At 42.0% G+C, this 14,782-nt stretch overlaps 1 protein-coding gene across 8 annotated transcripts in view; it reads right to left on the bottom strand.

The window, feature by feature from the left end:
* The window catches only part of ESCO1 (establishment of sister chromatid cohesion N-acetyltransferase 1), an 82,410-nt gene that overhangs the window by 58,307 nt on the left and 9,321 nt on the right, over window positions 1-14,782 (bottom strand). For 6 of the 8 annotated variants that reach the window (XR_010727537.1, XM_066247415.1, XM_066247416.1 and 3 more), the window contains exon 2: window positions 10,177-10,273. The gene's annotated coding sequence lies outside the window, so the exon portion shown is untranslated. Of the gene's footprint in view, window positions 1-6,698; window positions 6,831-10,176; window positions 10,274-10,712; window positions 10,854-14,782 lie in introns of all 8 variants that reach the window. The other 2 variants (XM_066247413.1, XM_066247411.1) reach the window with 2 other exon arrangements.

The raw sequence follows: 14,782 nt of genomic DNA, 5'->3' as shown, positions 1-14,782 counted from the left end.
AGTTGCAATGGAGCAATGCCCCAGATGGGCAGAACATCGCCCCCTAGTGGGCTTGCCAAGTGGATCCCAGTCAGGGCGCAAGCCAGAGTCTCTCTCTGCCTCCCCTCCTCTCACTTAAAAAACAAAACAAAACAAAAACAGTAGGGTTTGTGGCTGAGTGAGAGGCAAGGTGGCTGGAGTCCCAGACCTTCCTCTTCGAGGGCCCACACTGGGACTTAAACTCAACTCACTCTAAACTCCAGTGCTGAGACAGCTGGGGCAGCAGCTCTAAAGGCACCAGGGACATATAGGGAGGCACTAAATTGTCTGGCATCAAGGCAAGGACTGAAAGGGCTGCTTTATCCCAAAGAGAAGTACTGGCAGAAGTTTTTGTTCTTTTTCTGGGCCTCCCCACATAGACCCAGCAGCCATGTGCCATATCTGTGTCTTCATCAACCTTGCTAAAGCTGTTAGCCTCACCTTGGTAATGCTCTAAGACACCACCCTACTGACCCAACTTGCAGGCCCAACCCAGGGGCTTTTCAATACAAATGGCCTGTCTTAGCTTATGCTTCAGACTTCCCTAAAATGTCTCAGCATGCCCTGTACCTCTTACTAAGTGGTCCAGGGTGAAGCATTAGCAGCAGCCGGCCTTGTTTCACAGCTCGTTCTCCCCTGGGCAACTCCAAGCCCAGCACAAGTAGCAGACATCTGTACACTATAGTTCATGCCAAGTGGCCCCAAGCAGGTGGCAGCTGACATTAGTCTGAATCTTCCAGAAGGTCCCAGAGACAGCTTCAGATATCAAAATCAACACTCAACCACCTCCACAAGCAACACACCTCATGGAGCAGGCACAGTGGGCATCAGAGCACCACTGAACCCCTGTTCTGTGGGGTGGGCCCCTGTACAACTGATCCTCCATGGTAGTCGTAGCCAGTCTTCGCAGCTGATTGGCCTGGAGGTAATCACTGAGATGCCAACAGCAATCAGGGTTCAACTATAACAGGAGAGTCACAGCCCCACAGGGGGTGCCCCTGGAGTGCCCAGCTATGGTAATGGGGAGGCTGTGCCACTGGACCCTACAAAACCCCTGGTCCGTAAAGCCACTCTACCAAGCCTGGGAGAAACAGCAGTTCCACCTAATACACAGAAACCAATAAAGGGAAGCTGCAAAATGGAAAGTCTAAGACACATGTCCCAAATGAAAACACAGAATAAAACTCCAGAAAAAGGACTAAACAAACTGGAAGCAAGCAAGCAAGCAATCTTACAGATGCAGAGTTCAAAACACTGGGTATAAGGACGCTCAAAACAGTCAGGGGAAGAGTAGATAAACTTAGTGAGAACTTCAACAGAGAGAGAAGAAACATAAAAACGAAACTAGAAAACATAAAGAACCAGTCAGAAATAAAGAATACATTAATTGGAATGATGACTAGGAATTGACAGAATAGATGAAGCAGAGGATCAGAAAGTTGAAAGATAAGGAGGCAGAAAAGACCCAGTAACAGGAAAAAAGGAAAAAATTCAAATAAATGAGGATATTGTATAAGGAGCCTCAGGGACAACATAAAGTGTACCAACATTCACATCATGGGGGTAAAGGGGGAAGTTCCAGAATAAGAAGGAGAACAAGGAACTGCAAACCTGTGTGACAATGTAATGATGGAAAACTTCCCTAACTTGGTGAAGGGAATACACAGTTCAGGAAGCACAGAGTTTCAAACAAGGTGAACCCAAGAGGCACATGCTAAGACACATCACAATTAAAATATCCACAGGTAAAGACAAAGATTCTTAAAAGAAGCAAGAGAAAAAAGCTCTACAAGGGAGCTCCCATAAGACTAACAGCTGATTTCTCAACAGAAATTTTGCAGGCCAGAAAGGACTGTCAAGAAATCTTCAAAGTGAGGAAAAGCCAGGACCTACAACCAAGATTACTCTATATAAAGAGTAAATAAAATCTTTACTCTATATGAAAAAGCTTAAGAAGTTCATCACCACCAAACCAGTATTATAAGAAATGTTAAAGTATCTTATTTAAGAAGAAAAATAAATAAGAAATATGAATAATGGCAAAAAAATAGATATCTATCAATTTCTTTAAATGATGAAATCTTGCCTGGCCTGTGGTGGTGCAATGGATAGTGTTGACCTGGGATGCTGAGGTAGCAAGCTTGAAATCCTGGGCTTGCTAGCTGGTCAAGACACATACAACAAGCAAGCAATGAACAACTAAAATAAAGCAAACTATGTGTTGATACTTCTTACCCCCCCAACCTCTCTGTATAAATAACTTTTTTTTTTTAAGAAAGGAGGAGAGAGGCCCTGGTCGGTTGGCTCAGTGGTAGAGCGTCGGCCTGGCATGCAAGGGGTCCCAGGTTCAATTCCCGGCCAGGGCACACAGGAGAAGCACCCATCTGCTTCTCCACCCCTCCCCCTCTCCTTCCTCTCTGTCTCTCTCTTCCCCTCCCGCAGCGAGGCTCCATTGGAACAAAGATGGCCCGGGCGCTGGGGATGGCTCCTTGGCCTCTGCCCCAGGCGCTAGAGTGGCTCTGGTAGCGACAGAGCGACTCTCGGGAGGGGCAGAGCATTGCCCCCTGGTGGGCGTGCCGGGTGGATCCCGGTCGGGCTCGTGTGGGAGTCTGTCTGTCTCTCCCCGTTTCCAGCTTCAGGAAAAAAAAAAAAAGAGAAGAGGAGAGGGACAGACAGGAGCAGATAGAGAGGAAGGGAGAAAGATGAGAAGCATCAACTCATAGTTGCGGCACCTTAGTTGTTCACTGATTTCTTTCTCATTCATGCCTTACCAGGGAGGGGGCAAGGCTCCAGCCAAGCCAATGACCCCTTGCTCAAGCCAGACACTGAGCTCAAGTCAGCAACCATGGGGTCATCATGTCTATGATTCCATGCTCAGCCGCAGCCCCACAATCAAGCTGGTAAACCCATGCTCAAACTGGATGAGCCTACAGTCAAGCCAGCAACCTCGGGGCTTCAAACCTGGGTCCTCAGAATCTCAGGCTAATGCTCTATTCACTGCATCAACCCCTAGTCAAGCAATAAATAAAATCTTTAAAAACAAAAATGATGAAATAGTGCCATCTGCAATGACATGGATGGGCATAGAGCGGTGTTTTCAACCTTGTTACACTTGGGAACTAGTGAAAATAGGAGAATTATTTTAGGGACCACTAAGGCAGAAGTCACCCTAAGCATAAACAAATTTAACTATAATCTTCATACAAAATCAGGGTATTTAACTCTTACACAGACTGACACAAAATTTCTGGCAGATGTGTCTGAATCATGGACTGGCCATTGAAAAACAGTGACATAGTGGGTACCGTGCTGAATGAAACAAGTCAGACAGAGAAAGACATATGCCGTATGATTTCACTTATAAGAAGAAATAAGCAAAATAGAAACAGACTCACAGATAGATACACAGAATGTTTTGGCAGTTGCCAGATGGGAGGGGGTATGGAGGAATGGGTAAAAAAGGTGAAGGAATTAAATATAAATTGGTATTTAAGAAAGTCATGGGGATTTAAGTATAGAACAGGGAATATAGTCAATAATACTGTAATAACTAACTTTGGTGTCAGATGGGTATTAGATATCAGGATGATCAGTTAGTAAGTTATATAATGTCTAATCACTGTGTTGTACACCTGAAACTTATATCATTGTCAATTGTAATTGAAAAATAAAGATTTAAAACAAAACGAGAGACAAGATGGCACTGGAGTAGGCGGACGTACCAACATCTACCTCCCAGAACCAAAGTGGATTACAAACTAATTTTATGAACTATCATCTGGAAAAACCAACTTTGGACTAAACTAAGAGGACTCTTCAACCAAGGAACACTGAAGAAGCCACACCGAGACTGCTTAGTGTATCCCAAGGTTCTCTTTACCAGGCCACAGTCACAGAGCTCCAGGGAAAAGCAACCTGGTCTCATCTCTCCAGGCAGAGGAGAACAGAAGCTCCATATCCACGCATGCTGCAAATGGCTTTTCCAGTCTACCTGAATCATTACCAGCTAGAAGCAGCGGTCATTGGGACTTGGACGTGAGCTGCAAAGTATAGAATGGTGACAACAATTCCAGTGCCATGAGGACTTTTCCTGGATGTGGACTTTACCTGGACTCCTGCTCCCTGTGACAGCTCCTAACAGACTGAACTGTGGTTGGGTTGCATTTCTCAGGAATTTGGCATGGTGATGGGGTCAACTTGGACTTGGTGAACATGTTAAGGACACTACTCTTTTATGGATTCTTGCTGTATTGGCCAAGAGTTTGCTTAAAGGCTTTTAATCACTGTAAAAAAAATAGAAGACTGGATAAAGAAGATGTGGCACATATAAACCATGGTATACTATTCAGCTAGAAGAAAAAATGACATTGGATCACTTACAGCAGAATGGTGGAATCTTGATAACATTATGCGGAGTGAAATAAGTGAATCAGAAAAAAACAAGAACTGCAGGATTCCATACATTGGTGGGACATAAAAACGAGACTAAGAGACATGGACAGGAGTGGGGTGGTTACAGGGGTGGGGGGAGGGGAGGAGGGAGAGGGGGAGGGGAGGGGTACAAAGAAAACTGGATAGAGGGTGACGGAGGACGATCTCTCTTTGGGTGATGGGTATGCAACAGAACTAAATGACAAGATAACCTGGAAATGTTTTCTTTGAATATATATACCCTGATTTATTGATGTCACCTCATTAAAATAAAAACTTATTTATAAAAAACAACAAAAAAAAACAAAACAAAAAAAGAAAAAAAGATATATACACACTCACATCCTATAATCAAACTACCAGCCCACCCACTATTCCAACAGAGAACACACACTGTTTAGTGTCTTAACTGTAACCAGAAGCAGATAAACAAGAATGTCCACATATATGAGGAAACATTAAAATGAAATAATCAGTCCTGATCAAATAGCTTGGTTAGTTCAAGGGTCGTCCAGAAGCACAAAGACTGCCAGTTAGATGCTTGGCCAAGGCACATACAAGAACAGAATGATGTTCCTGACTCTGTCTTTCTCTTTCTGTCTCCCCCTTTTCCTCTCTCAATAAAATCAATAAATTTTTTAAAAAAAGAAAAAACCAGAAAACAAATAGCTTGTAAGAAACAAACTATGCAGGCTCTGGCCAGATAGCTCGGTTGGGTAGAGCATCGTTCCAAAGCGCAGAGGTTGCCAATCAGGGCATATATAGGAACAGACTGATGTTCCTGTGTGTCTCTCTCTCCTTGCCTCTCTCTAAAATCAATAAAATAAACATTAAATAATATCAAAAAAATAAAAAGAGAGAGAGCCTGACCTGTGGTGGCACAGTGGATAAAGCGTTGACTTGGAATGCTGAGGTTGCTGGTTCAAAACCCTGGGCTTGCCTGACCAGGTGGTTGCACAGTGGATAGAGCCTCGGACTGGGATGCAGAGGAACCAGGTTCGAGACCCCGAGGTCGCCAGCTTGAGCGTGGGCTCATCTGGTTTGAGCAAAGCTCACCAGCTTGAACCAAAGGTCGCTGGCTCGAGCAAGGGGTTACTCAGTCTGCTGAAGGCTCGCGGTCAAAAAACATGTGAGAAAGCAATCAATGAAAAACTAAGGTGTTGCAACGCACAACAAAAAACTAATGATTGATGCTTCTCATCTCTCTCCGTTCCTCTCTGTCCCTGTCTATCCCTCTCTCTGACTCACTCTCTGTCGCTGTAAAAAAAAAAAAAAAGCGTATCATGAAAACAAAACAAAAAGATGAGCCTCAAGCTTCTGGAGGGAAAAAAAATCTCAACCACATACATTAGATTAAGAATCAGAATTATAGCCCTGGCCAGTTGGCTCAGTGGATAGTATCGGACCAGTATGCAGCCGTTCCAGGTTCAATCCCCAGTCAGGGAACACATGAGAAGCAACCATCTAATTCTCTTCTCCTCCCTCTCCCCCTTCTCTCACTCTTCTCCTCTCTCAGCCAATGGCTAGATTGGTCCGACCCTTGGCCCTGGGTGCAGAGAACAGTGCGGTCAATTCAAGCACATCAGACTCAGGCACTGAGGATAGCTCAGCTGATTTGAGCATCAGCCCCAGACAAGGGTTTTTGGGTCGATCAGGTTTGGGGCACATGCAGGAGACTATCTCCACTCTTTTCACTTATAAAAAAAAAATTTAAAAAAATAAAGAAATGAATCAGAATTATATCAGACTTCTCAATAGCAACAGAATAGACATAATAGGGAAATCCTTCAAAATGTGGAATTTTTAAGTCCGAAGTAGAATTCAATGCCCACATAATTGAGATTCTAGAATAAGAATACTTTCAAACATTTAGAGTTTCAAAAAATTTACCTCCCATACATATTCTATTAGCACTAGAGAAAGTGCAGCACAAAAATGAATGTATTAAAATGAAATAGAAGGAGAAAAGTGGCAAAACAAAAAGATAATATATGTGCCTTTATCGAAGTTCATATGAATAAATTAGATAATTAAAAATTATTGTTAACATATTTATATAAACACTCCTGATTCTCTCCTCATGCCAATAAAAGGAATATGTTGGCAACTCAAGTACTGAGAATATTTTCAAATATTTCTTAGTGTGGCAGGCAGTTAGACAGACATGAGCAAAGCAAGGTCTACAGGTCAGGCACAGAAGGCTAGCAAATAAGAAAATAAGGCTAGCAAATGGAAAATGAGAGACTCACCCTAGGGTGACCTTTCCTCCCTTAGCTGGTCATGCAGTCTAGACCCACTTTCATGCCGCTGGTCATAGAATTCGGACCCTCTTCTGACCTTTCCTTCCCTGGCGTATCACAAGTCATGTGGTTTTAGACCCCCTTAGAGGAGGAACAAACAAGAAAGCTGGAGAACAGTGCTTAAATATTAACCCCTAGAGAGAGCATCTAGGCCTCAGTTATGTCTCAGCTCCAGGCCCAGAAAAGCAGCAAAACCAGACAAAAGAAAGGTATAATTGACCTCAGGACCAGCTGCAATGACTAATGAGTCCCTGACTTGGGGATAACCAATCAATGAAGGACACGACCCCAAAAGAGCACACCTGGAAAACTAATGAATATTCTATTCAGATTTTCCCTTGGGACCTCCCCTAAAATCACCACCCTTAAAATCCCTTAGGAAAAGGTCCCAGTATACTCTCCCTTCCAGAAGTGGGCCAGGGCCTTTTCCTCTTTTTCTTCTGCCTTTTCCTTCCCTCTCCTCCTTCTCCTCAGGTGAATTTTCCTTGCTCCTCTCTTTCTCCTAAGCTCAAGAGACCCCAGGAAACTTCCAACCAGGGGAGCAGCGGGCAGCATCTCCAAGATCCCCTTTCCTCTTTCTTCCTGTTCGGCCAATAAATTCTTCCTTTAGTTGCTACATTTTGTCTCTTGATTGAATTCTTTCTCTCAAGCAGGACAAGAATTGAGGTCTCACTGCTCCCCTTGTAACATCAGTACCATCAACTTCTGGAGCATACAAACAAAAATCTAGTTTCATGCTATATAAGGTAACACAAGAAGTCTCCCACTAAATTAAGCAAATAGTTTTTAACAGTGTTGTAGAGGTGATACAATCAAACAAAGAGAAATAATTAAAAAATGAAAGATAGAAAATTATTATTTACAGGAAAAAAAAGTCCTAGACAATCAATAGAAAAACTATTACTATGCAAATTCAGTATGAATAAGTAAAAAATAAACATTAAAAATTCAAAAGCTTTAAATAAATAATTAGCTGAAATACACAATAGAAAGCATCACATACCAGTTCCAGTAATATACACATACATAAATCAAGAAAAAAATGGGGGGGTAGATTTGTGCTTGCTGATATTAAAATACTTTTAATAGTTGTAATAATTAACAATTTAGTTCCAACATATTGATAAGACATTAATGGAACAAAAAGAGGCCCAAATGAAAAAGGAAATTTAGTATATATACAGGTGGCATTGATTTCATTAAGTTCAAATTAATAAGGGTTAAGATTATTCAACAATTGGTGTTAGGACAACTGGGTAACCATCTGGGTAATTCTGGTTTAAGAGTGAGGTGATGTCCAGGAAAATTTTTCATTAAAAATTAAACCACCTGGCCTGACCTGCGGTGGTGCAGTGGATAAAGTGTCGACCTGGAAATGCTGAGGTTGCTGGTTCAAAACCCTGGGCTTGCCTGGTCAAGGCACATATGGGAGTTGATGCTTCCTGCTCCTCCCTCCCCCTTCTCTCTCTCTCACTCTCTCTCCTCTCTAAAAAATTAATAAAAAAAGAAGGAAATCTTATCTAAAAAAAAAAAAAAAAAATTTAAACCACCTGACCAGGCAGTGCGCAGTGGATAGAGCGTCGAACTGGGATGCGGAGGACCCAGTTTCAAGACCCCAAGGTTGCCAGCTGGAGCACGGGCTCATCTGGTTTGAGCAAAAAGCTCACCAGCTTGGACCCAAGGTCGCTGGCTTGAGCAAGGGGTTACTCGGTCTGCTGAAGGCCCACGGTCAAGGCACATATGAGAAAGCAATCAATGAACAACTAAGGTGTAGCAACAAAAAACTGATGATTGATGCTTCTAATCTTTCTCCATTCCTATCTGTCTATCCCTATCTATCGCTCTGACTCTCTCTGTCCCTGTAAAAAAAAAAAAAATTAAACCATAAAAACAGTGTGTGAGGATTTTTTTTTTTTTAAGTATTTTATTTATTGATTTTTAGAGAGAGAGGAGTGAGAGAGAGAGAAATAGAGAGAGAAGGGGGGAGGAGCAGGAAGCATCAACTCCCATATGTGCCTTGACCATGCAAGCCCAAGGTTTCGAACCAGCGACCTCAGTGTTCCAGGTCGAAGCTTTATCCCACTCTGCCACCACAGGTCAGGCAATGTGAGGATTTTAATATTTATTTTCAGAGGGAAAGGCTTTCACAAGCCTTTGTGATAAAATTCAGAAGCCAAGTTTGAAAGAAAAAAACAGGGAAAAAATACTGGCAAAAAACAGCAAAAACTAATACATATTATATTCACAGGAAAGAAACCACAGGTGGCTAGTGTGATAACAACAGAATAATATGTATAACTACAGGACCACCTGACCTGTGGTGGCACAGTGGATAAAATGTCAACCTGGAACTCTGAGGTCACCAGTTCAAAACCCTGGGCTTGCCTGGTTGAGGCACATATGGAAGTTGATGGTCCCTGCTCCTCCTCCTTCTCTCTCTTTCTCTCCCACTCTCTCTTTCTCTCCCACTCTCTCTCTCTCCCTTCTCTAAAGTAAATAAAAATAAAATCTTTTAATAAAGAACTATGAGACCAAGTGTCAGGCATGTAAAAAAAAGCTTATTTTGCCTGACCAGGTAATGGCATAGTGGGTAAAGCGTCAGACTGGAATGCAGAAGGACCCAGGTTTGAGACCCCGGGGTTGCCAGCTTGAGCGCGGGCTCATCTGGCTTGAGCAAAAAAAGCTCACCAGCTTGGACCCAAGGTCACTGGCTCGAGTGGGGTTACTCGGTCTGCTGAAGGCCCGCAGTCATGGCACATATGAGAAAGCAATCAATGAACAACTACGGTGTCGCAATGAAAAACTGATGATTGATGCTTCTCATCTCTCTCCGTTCCTGTCTGTCTGTCCCTATCTATCCCTCTATCTGACTCTCTCTCAGTCCTTGTAAAAATAATTTTTAAAAAAAAATTGAAAAAAAGCTTATTTTTCACTAGTGTATGTCCACTTAAATGTTTTCTTCTATAGACATATACTTTGTCAAAAAAGTAATATTTCTCCCTGAAAATATAAAATATACTTGGCACACTAACTAATAATCTTGGAAGGCACCAAATTATAAAAGTATACACAGGCCTTGGCCGGTTGGCTCAGTGGTAGAGCGTCGGCCTAGAGTGTGGATGTCCTGTGTTCCATTCCAGTCAGAGAACACAGGAGAAGTGCCCATCTGCTTCTCCACTCCCCCACCTCTTCACCTCCTGCAGCCATGGCTTGATTGGAGCAAGCTGGCCTGGGCGCTGATCATGGCTCCATGGCCTCCACTTCTAGTGCTAAGAAGAGCTCAGTGGCTAAGCAACAAACACCCCAGATGGGCAGAACATCACCCCCTAGTGAGCTTCCCAAATGGATCCCAGTCAGGTGCATGCATGCAGGAGTCTGTCTCTGCCTCCTCTCCTCTCACTGGAAAGAAAAAGTATATGCCACTTACCTTACTGAAATGGAAATCACATCACTTTTCTCTTTTAGTTGACTGATGATGCTTCTAATGAATGATGCTTTCAGTATCTTCCTGTTTGCTAATTAATCTTTAAAAAAAAACAACAGTATTATCTATTAACAGCAATTAGTTGAATAATCTTTTCATTAATTTGAACTTAATGAAATTAATACCACCTGGCCTGACCTGTAGTGGGGCAGTGGATAAAGCATCAACCTGGAACGCTCAGGTCACTGGTTTGAAACTCTAGGCTTGCCTGATCAAGGCACATATGGGAGTTGATGCTTCCTGCTACTCCCACTGTCCTTCTCTCTCTCTGTGTCCCCCTCTACCACCTCTCTAAAATGAATAAAAATTTTTTAAAATTTAATTACACCTTTATATATACTAAATTCCCTTATGCATTTGGGCCTGTTTTTGACCCATTTCACCCACCCACCCCCCTTCGACTCTGGCAACCAATCTGTTCTCTATATCTAAGGGCTTGTTTTATTTTTTTATTAAGACTCCACATATATGAGCCTGACCTGTGGTGGTGCAGTGGGATAAAGCGTCAACCTGGAACACTGAGGTTGCCGGTTCGAAACCTTGGGCTTGCCTGGTCAAGGCACATATGGGAGTTGATGCTTCCTGCTCCTCCCCCTTCTCTCTCTTTCACTTCTCTCTCTCTAAAAAATCAATAAATAAAATATTTAAAAAAAAAAAAAAAGACTCCACATATATGAGATCATATGGTACGATATTGTGATTTAGGAGAAAAATACATAGTGGGGCAAAAGTAGGCTTTACAGTTGTTAGTATGCAAAACAGTTTATTTTTGTGTTATTTTCCACATGAACTGTAAACCCATTTTTGCGGCACCCATTTATTTGGTCTTCATCTGGGCTCACAGATCGGGCTCATAGCTCTCAAAACCCTTGGAATTTCCTAAGCATTGAGAGTAATACCAGACTTGTTATGTTAATTTGGAAAGCACCTAAGGATGGGGGCTGGATGCCACTAGAACCAATCACATGGTAAGAGGGTTATAATTTCCAGTCACTCCAGGGACCACCAGGGAGGGAACACAGCAGAAGTTGAATCAATCACCAATGGCAATGATTTAGTCAAACGTGAATATGTAATGAAGCCTCCATAAAAACCCAAAAGGAAGGGTTTAGAGAGCTTCTGGGTTGGTCAACACCTGGCAATTTGGTGAGGTACTCAAAGAAAGCACAAAAGGCCCGAAGCACTATGTACCTTTCCTCCATCTGGCCGTTTCTGTGTTATATGCTTGTGTAATAATACATCAGTGACCTACTAAGGAAAATGTTTCCCAGAGTTCTGCAAGCTACTCTAGCAAATTAACTGAAGAAAGAGGTCTCAAAAATTTCTGACTCTAAAGTCAGTTGGACAGAAGTACAGGTTAATAACCTGGGCTTTGTGACTGGCATTGAGTCAAGAGAGGTCATTGGAGTCTCTAGTTTATATAGCTAGTCAGTCAGAAGCTTGTGACCTGGGTTTTTGACTGGCATCTGAAGTGTGAAGTGTGTATTTTACATATTTTTTTTACATATATACCACATCTTTATCTATTCACCCAACCAGGGACACTTGTTGTTTCTTCAGTTTGGCTACTGTAAATAATGCTGCAATGAACTGTAATGAACATGGGGGTAAACATACCACTGTGAGGTAGTGCTTTTCATTTTCTCCAGATAAATATGCAGAAAGAAATTGCTGGATCATATGGTAATTCTACTTTTAATTTTCTGAGAAATCTCCACACTGTTTTCCATAGTAGCTGCACCAATTTATATTCCCACCAACAGTCTGCAAGGGTTCCCTTTTCTCCACTTCCTCACCAACACTTGTTATTTGTCTTTTTGATACCAGCCATTCTGCTTGACCTGTGGTGGTACAGTGCATAAAGCATCGACCTTGAACTCTGAGGTCACCAGCTTGAATCATGGGCTTGCCTGGTCAAGACACATACAGGAGGCAACTACTATAAGCTGATGCTTCCTGCTTCTCCCTCCTCTTTCTTTCTCTCTCCCCTTCCTCTCTCTCAAAATCAATAAATAAAATCTGAAGGAAAAAAAAGATACTAGACATTCTAACAGGTTTGGGGAAATATTTCATTGTTGTTTTGAGTTGCATTTCCCTGGTGATGAGTGATATTGAACATCTCATGTACTTATTGCCCAACTGTATGTCTTCTTTGGAAAAGTGCTCAGATCTTCTACCCATTTTTAATTGAATTTTTTTTGGGGGGAGGGCTACTGAGTTCTAAGAGTTCTTTATATTTTTTGGATATTAACCCCTTATCAGATACATCACTTACAAATATTTCCTCCCATTCAGTAGGTTGCCTTTTCATCTTGATGGTATCTTTTGCTAAGCAAAAGCCGTTTAGTTTGACATAGTCCCACTTGTTTATTTTTATATTTTTCATTGCTTTTGCTTTTGGTGTCAGATTCAAAAAATCTATAAGACTGATTACACTGGGGAACAAAATTTTTGTTGCATCCACAAAAACACTTCTTCTTACCTAATTTGAGTGTGCTGATCTCAAATCGGACATTAGTTTTTCTCTGTAAGCTACACTTTTTTTGCAATTCAAGATTTTAGGTTTTCATCTTATTGTAAAATTTTCAACATTTAGTTTAACATAATAAAGTAGAATGTCTTCTTGGGCATCATCTTTGTGAAAATATAATAATTTATATAATGCAATAAATACACTAAAAGATATGCTTGCATCAGAATTGGTCTACAATTTCAAAATAGAACATATTAAAACACTTATATTTGAATCATAAAATTTGCACAAAACATTTAAATTCTATTCAGGCAAAATTTTGCATTTGTAGCTCTTGCGTTTGTATACTTGTTGAGGACAATCTCGTTTGATGCTCCAGCAGTAGTCTGCTCATCACTAACAGCTCCAAGATTTTTGGGAAACTTATCAAGGTGACTGTTCAGGAAGTGAATCTTAACGCTCATGTTATATCCAATGTCGCGGAAAGCCAACAGCATCCTTTGAACCATAAGTTCATAGTTTTCTGCTTTTTCATTGCCAAGGCAGTTTTTTGTAACTGCCACAAAAGACTGCCATGCTGCTTTCTCATCCTTATTCATTTTCCTGGCAAATTCTTCGTCATGTATGAGGATTCTAATTTGAGGTCCATAGAATATACCTGCTTTTATCTTCTCGAAAGATAAGGCAGGAAAAGCAGAAATATATGTTGAAGCATTCACTTTCTCTATTCAAAGCCTGAACAAACTGCTTCATTAAGCCAAGTTTGATGTGAAGTGGGGGAAAAATGATCCTGTCTCGATTAACTACAGGTCCATTCACAATATTTTGCATCCCTACTTCCAGAGCTTCACGATTCGGCCACTCCTTCTGTGTCCAGTGTTTCACCCAAGCTCGGCTATCACACATACACAGAAAGCAAGGATACTTCGTGAAACCTCTGTTGTCCTAGCAGGAAATTTACCATTTTAAGATCCACACAAATGATCCAGTTATGCTTCTCATACTTCAGAAAGTCGAGGACAATTTTTTATGTCATTCTTACTAAGTCATTCAATTCTGGTTGGCTAAACTGCTGAGGGTTAATGACTGCTTGGCATCAGAAGAAGACCCTTAAGATTCTACAACCATTTCCTCATGCATCTTATCAAAATACACTTGATCACCATGTTCATTTTCTTTGTCCTTAGAAGAAATAAAACCATTGAAAACTGGAACCGGGAGTGTCTCGGAGTATGGAATGATAGGCCTTATTGCTGAAGGAATATTAGGATATGCGAACATATGCCATTTTTTCTTGCCGATGCCCTTTGTATGGATCAGAGAGAAATAACAGTCACTGCTGTGGTCCTTAGGTTCACGACAAACCATGGGAATACCAAAAGGCATTCCTTTCCGTTATCCTTCTGTCCAGTCACGAAGCATTTCCTCACAATTATGACACACAATATGAGGAGCCCAATTCTTGTCTTTATCGCCAAGGGGAACTTGAAAATAGGCTATATATGCACGTGTCAACTTTGACGTTGAAGTGTGTAACAGCCACGTATATAACAGAAGGTGTCAGGACTATTCTTACATTTACACTTACTCGAAGAAGCCATGATTCAATCTTAAAACAAAATAAGAGGGTGTTTTTATCAGATAATAATTTTTTACATTTAAAAACAACTACAATTATGTAAAAGTGATGTTTGTAAAACATTAATTGCCTTGTGGTTATGTTCAATCCAAGAGTTGTTGCCCTTTAACTTCAATTTAAAAACCAATGCGGCCCTGACCGGTTGGCTCAGTGGTAGAGCGTCGGCCTGGCGTGCAGAAGTCCCGGGTTCGATTCCCGGCCAGGGCATACAGGAGAAGCGCCCATCAGCTTCTCCACCCCTCCCCCTCTCCTTCCTCTCTGTCACTCTTCCCCTCCCACAGCGAGGCTCCATTGGAGCAAAGATAGCCCGGGCGCTGGGGATGGCTCCTTGGCCTCTGCCCCAGGTGCTAGAGTGGCTCTGGTCCCAGCAGAGCGACGCCCCGGAGGGGCAGAGCATCGCCCCCTGGTGGGCGTGCCGGGAGGATCCCGGTCGGGTG

This window comes from Saccopteryx bilineata, chromosome 11, assembly GCF_036850765.1.
Source record: "Saccopteryx bilineata isolate mSacBil1 chromosome 11, mSacBil1_pri_phased_curated, whole genome shotgun sequence".
Classification (NCBI taxonomy): Eukaryota; Metazoa; Chordata; class Mammalia; order Chiroptera; family Emballonuridae; genus Saccopteryx; species Saccopteryx bilineata.
This window is presented reverse-complemented; position numbering and strand designations above follow the sequence as displayed.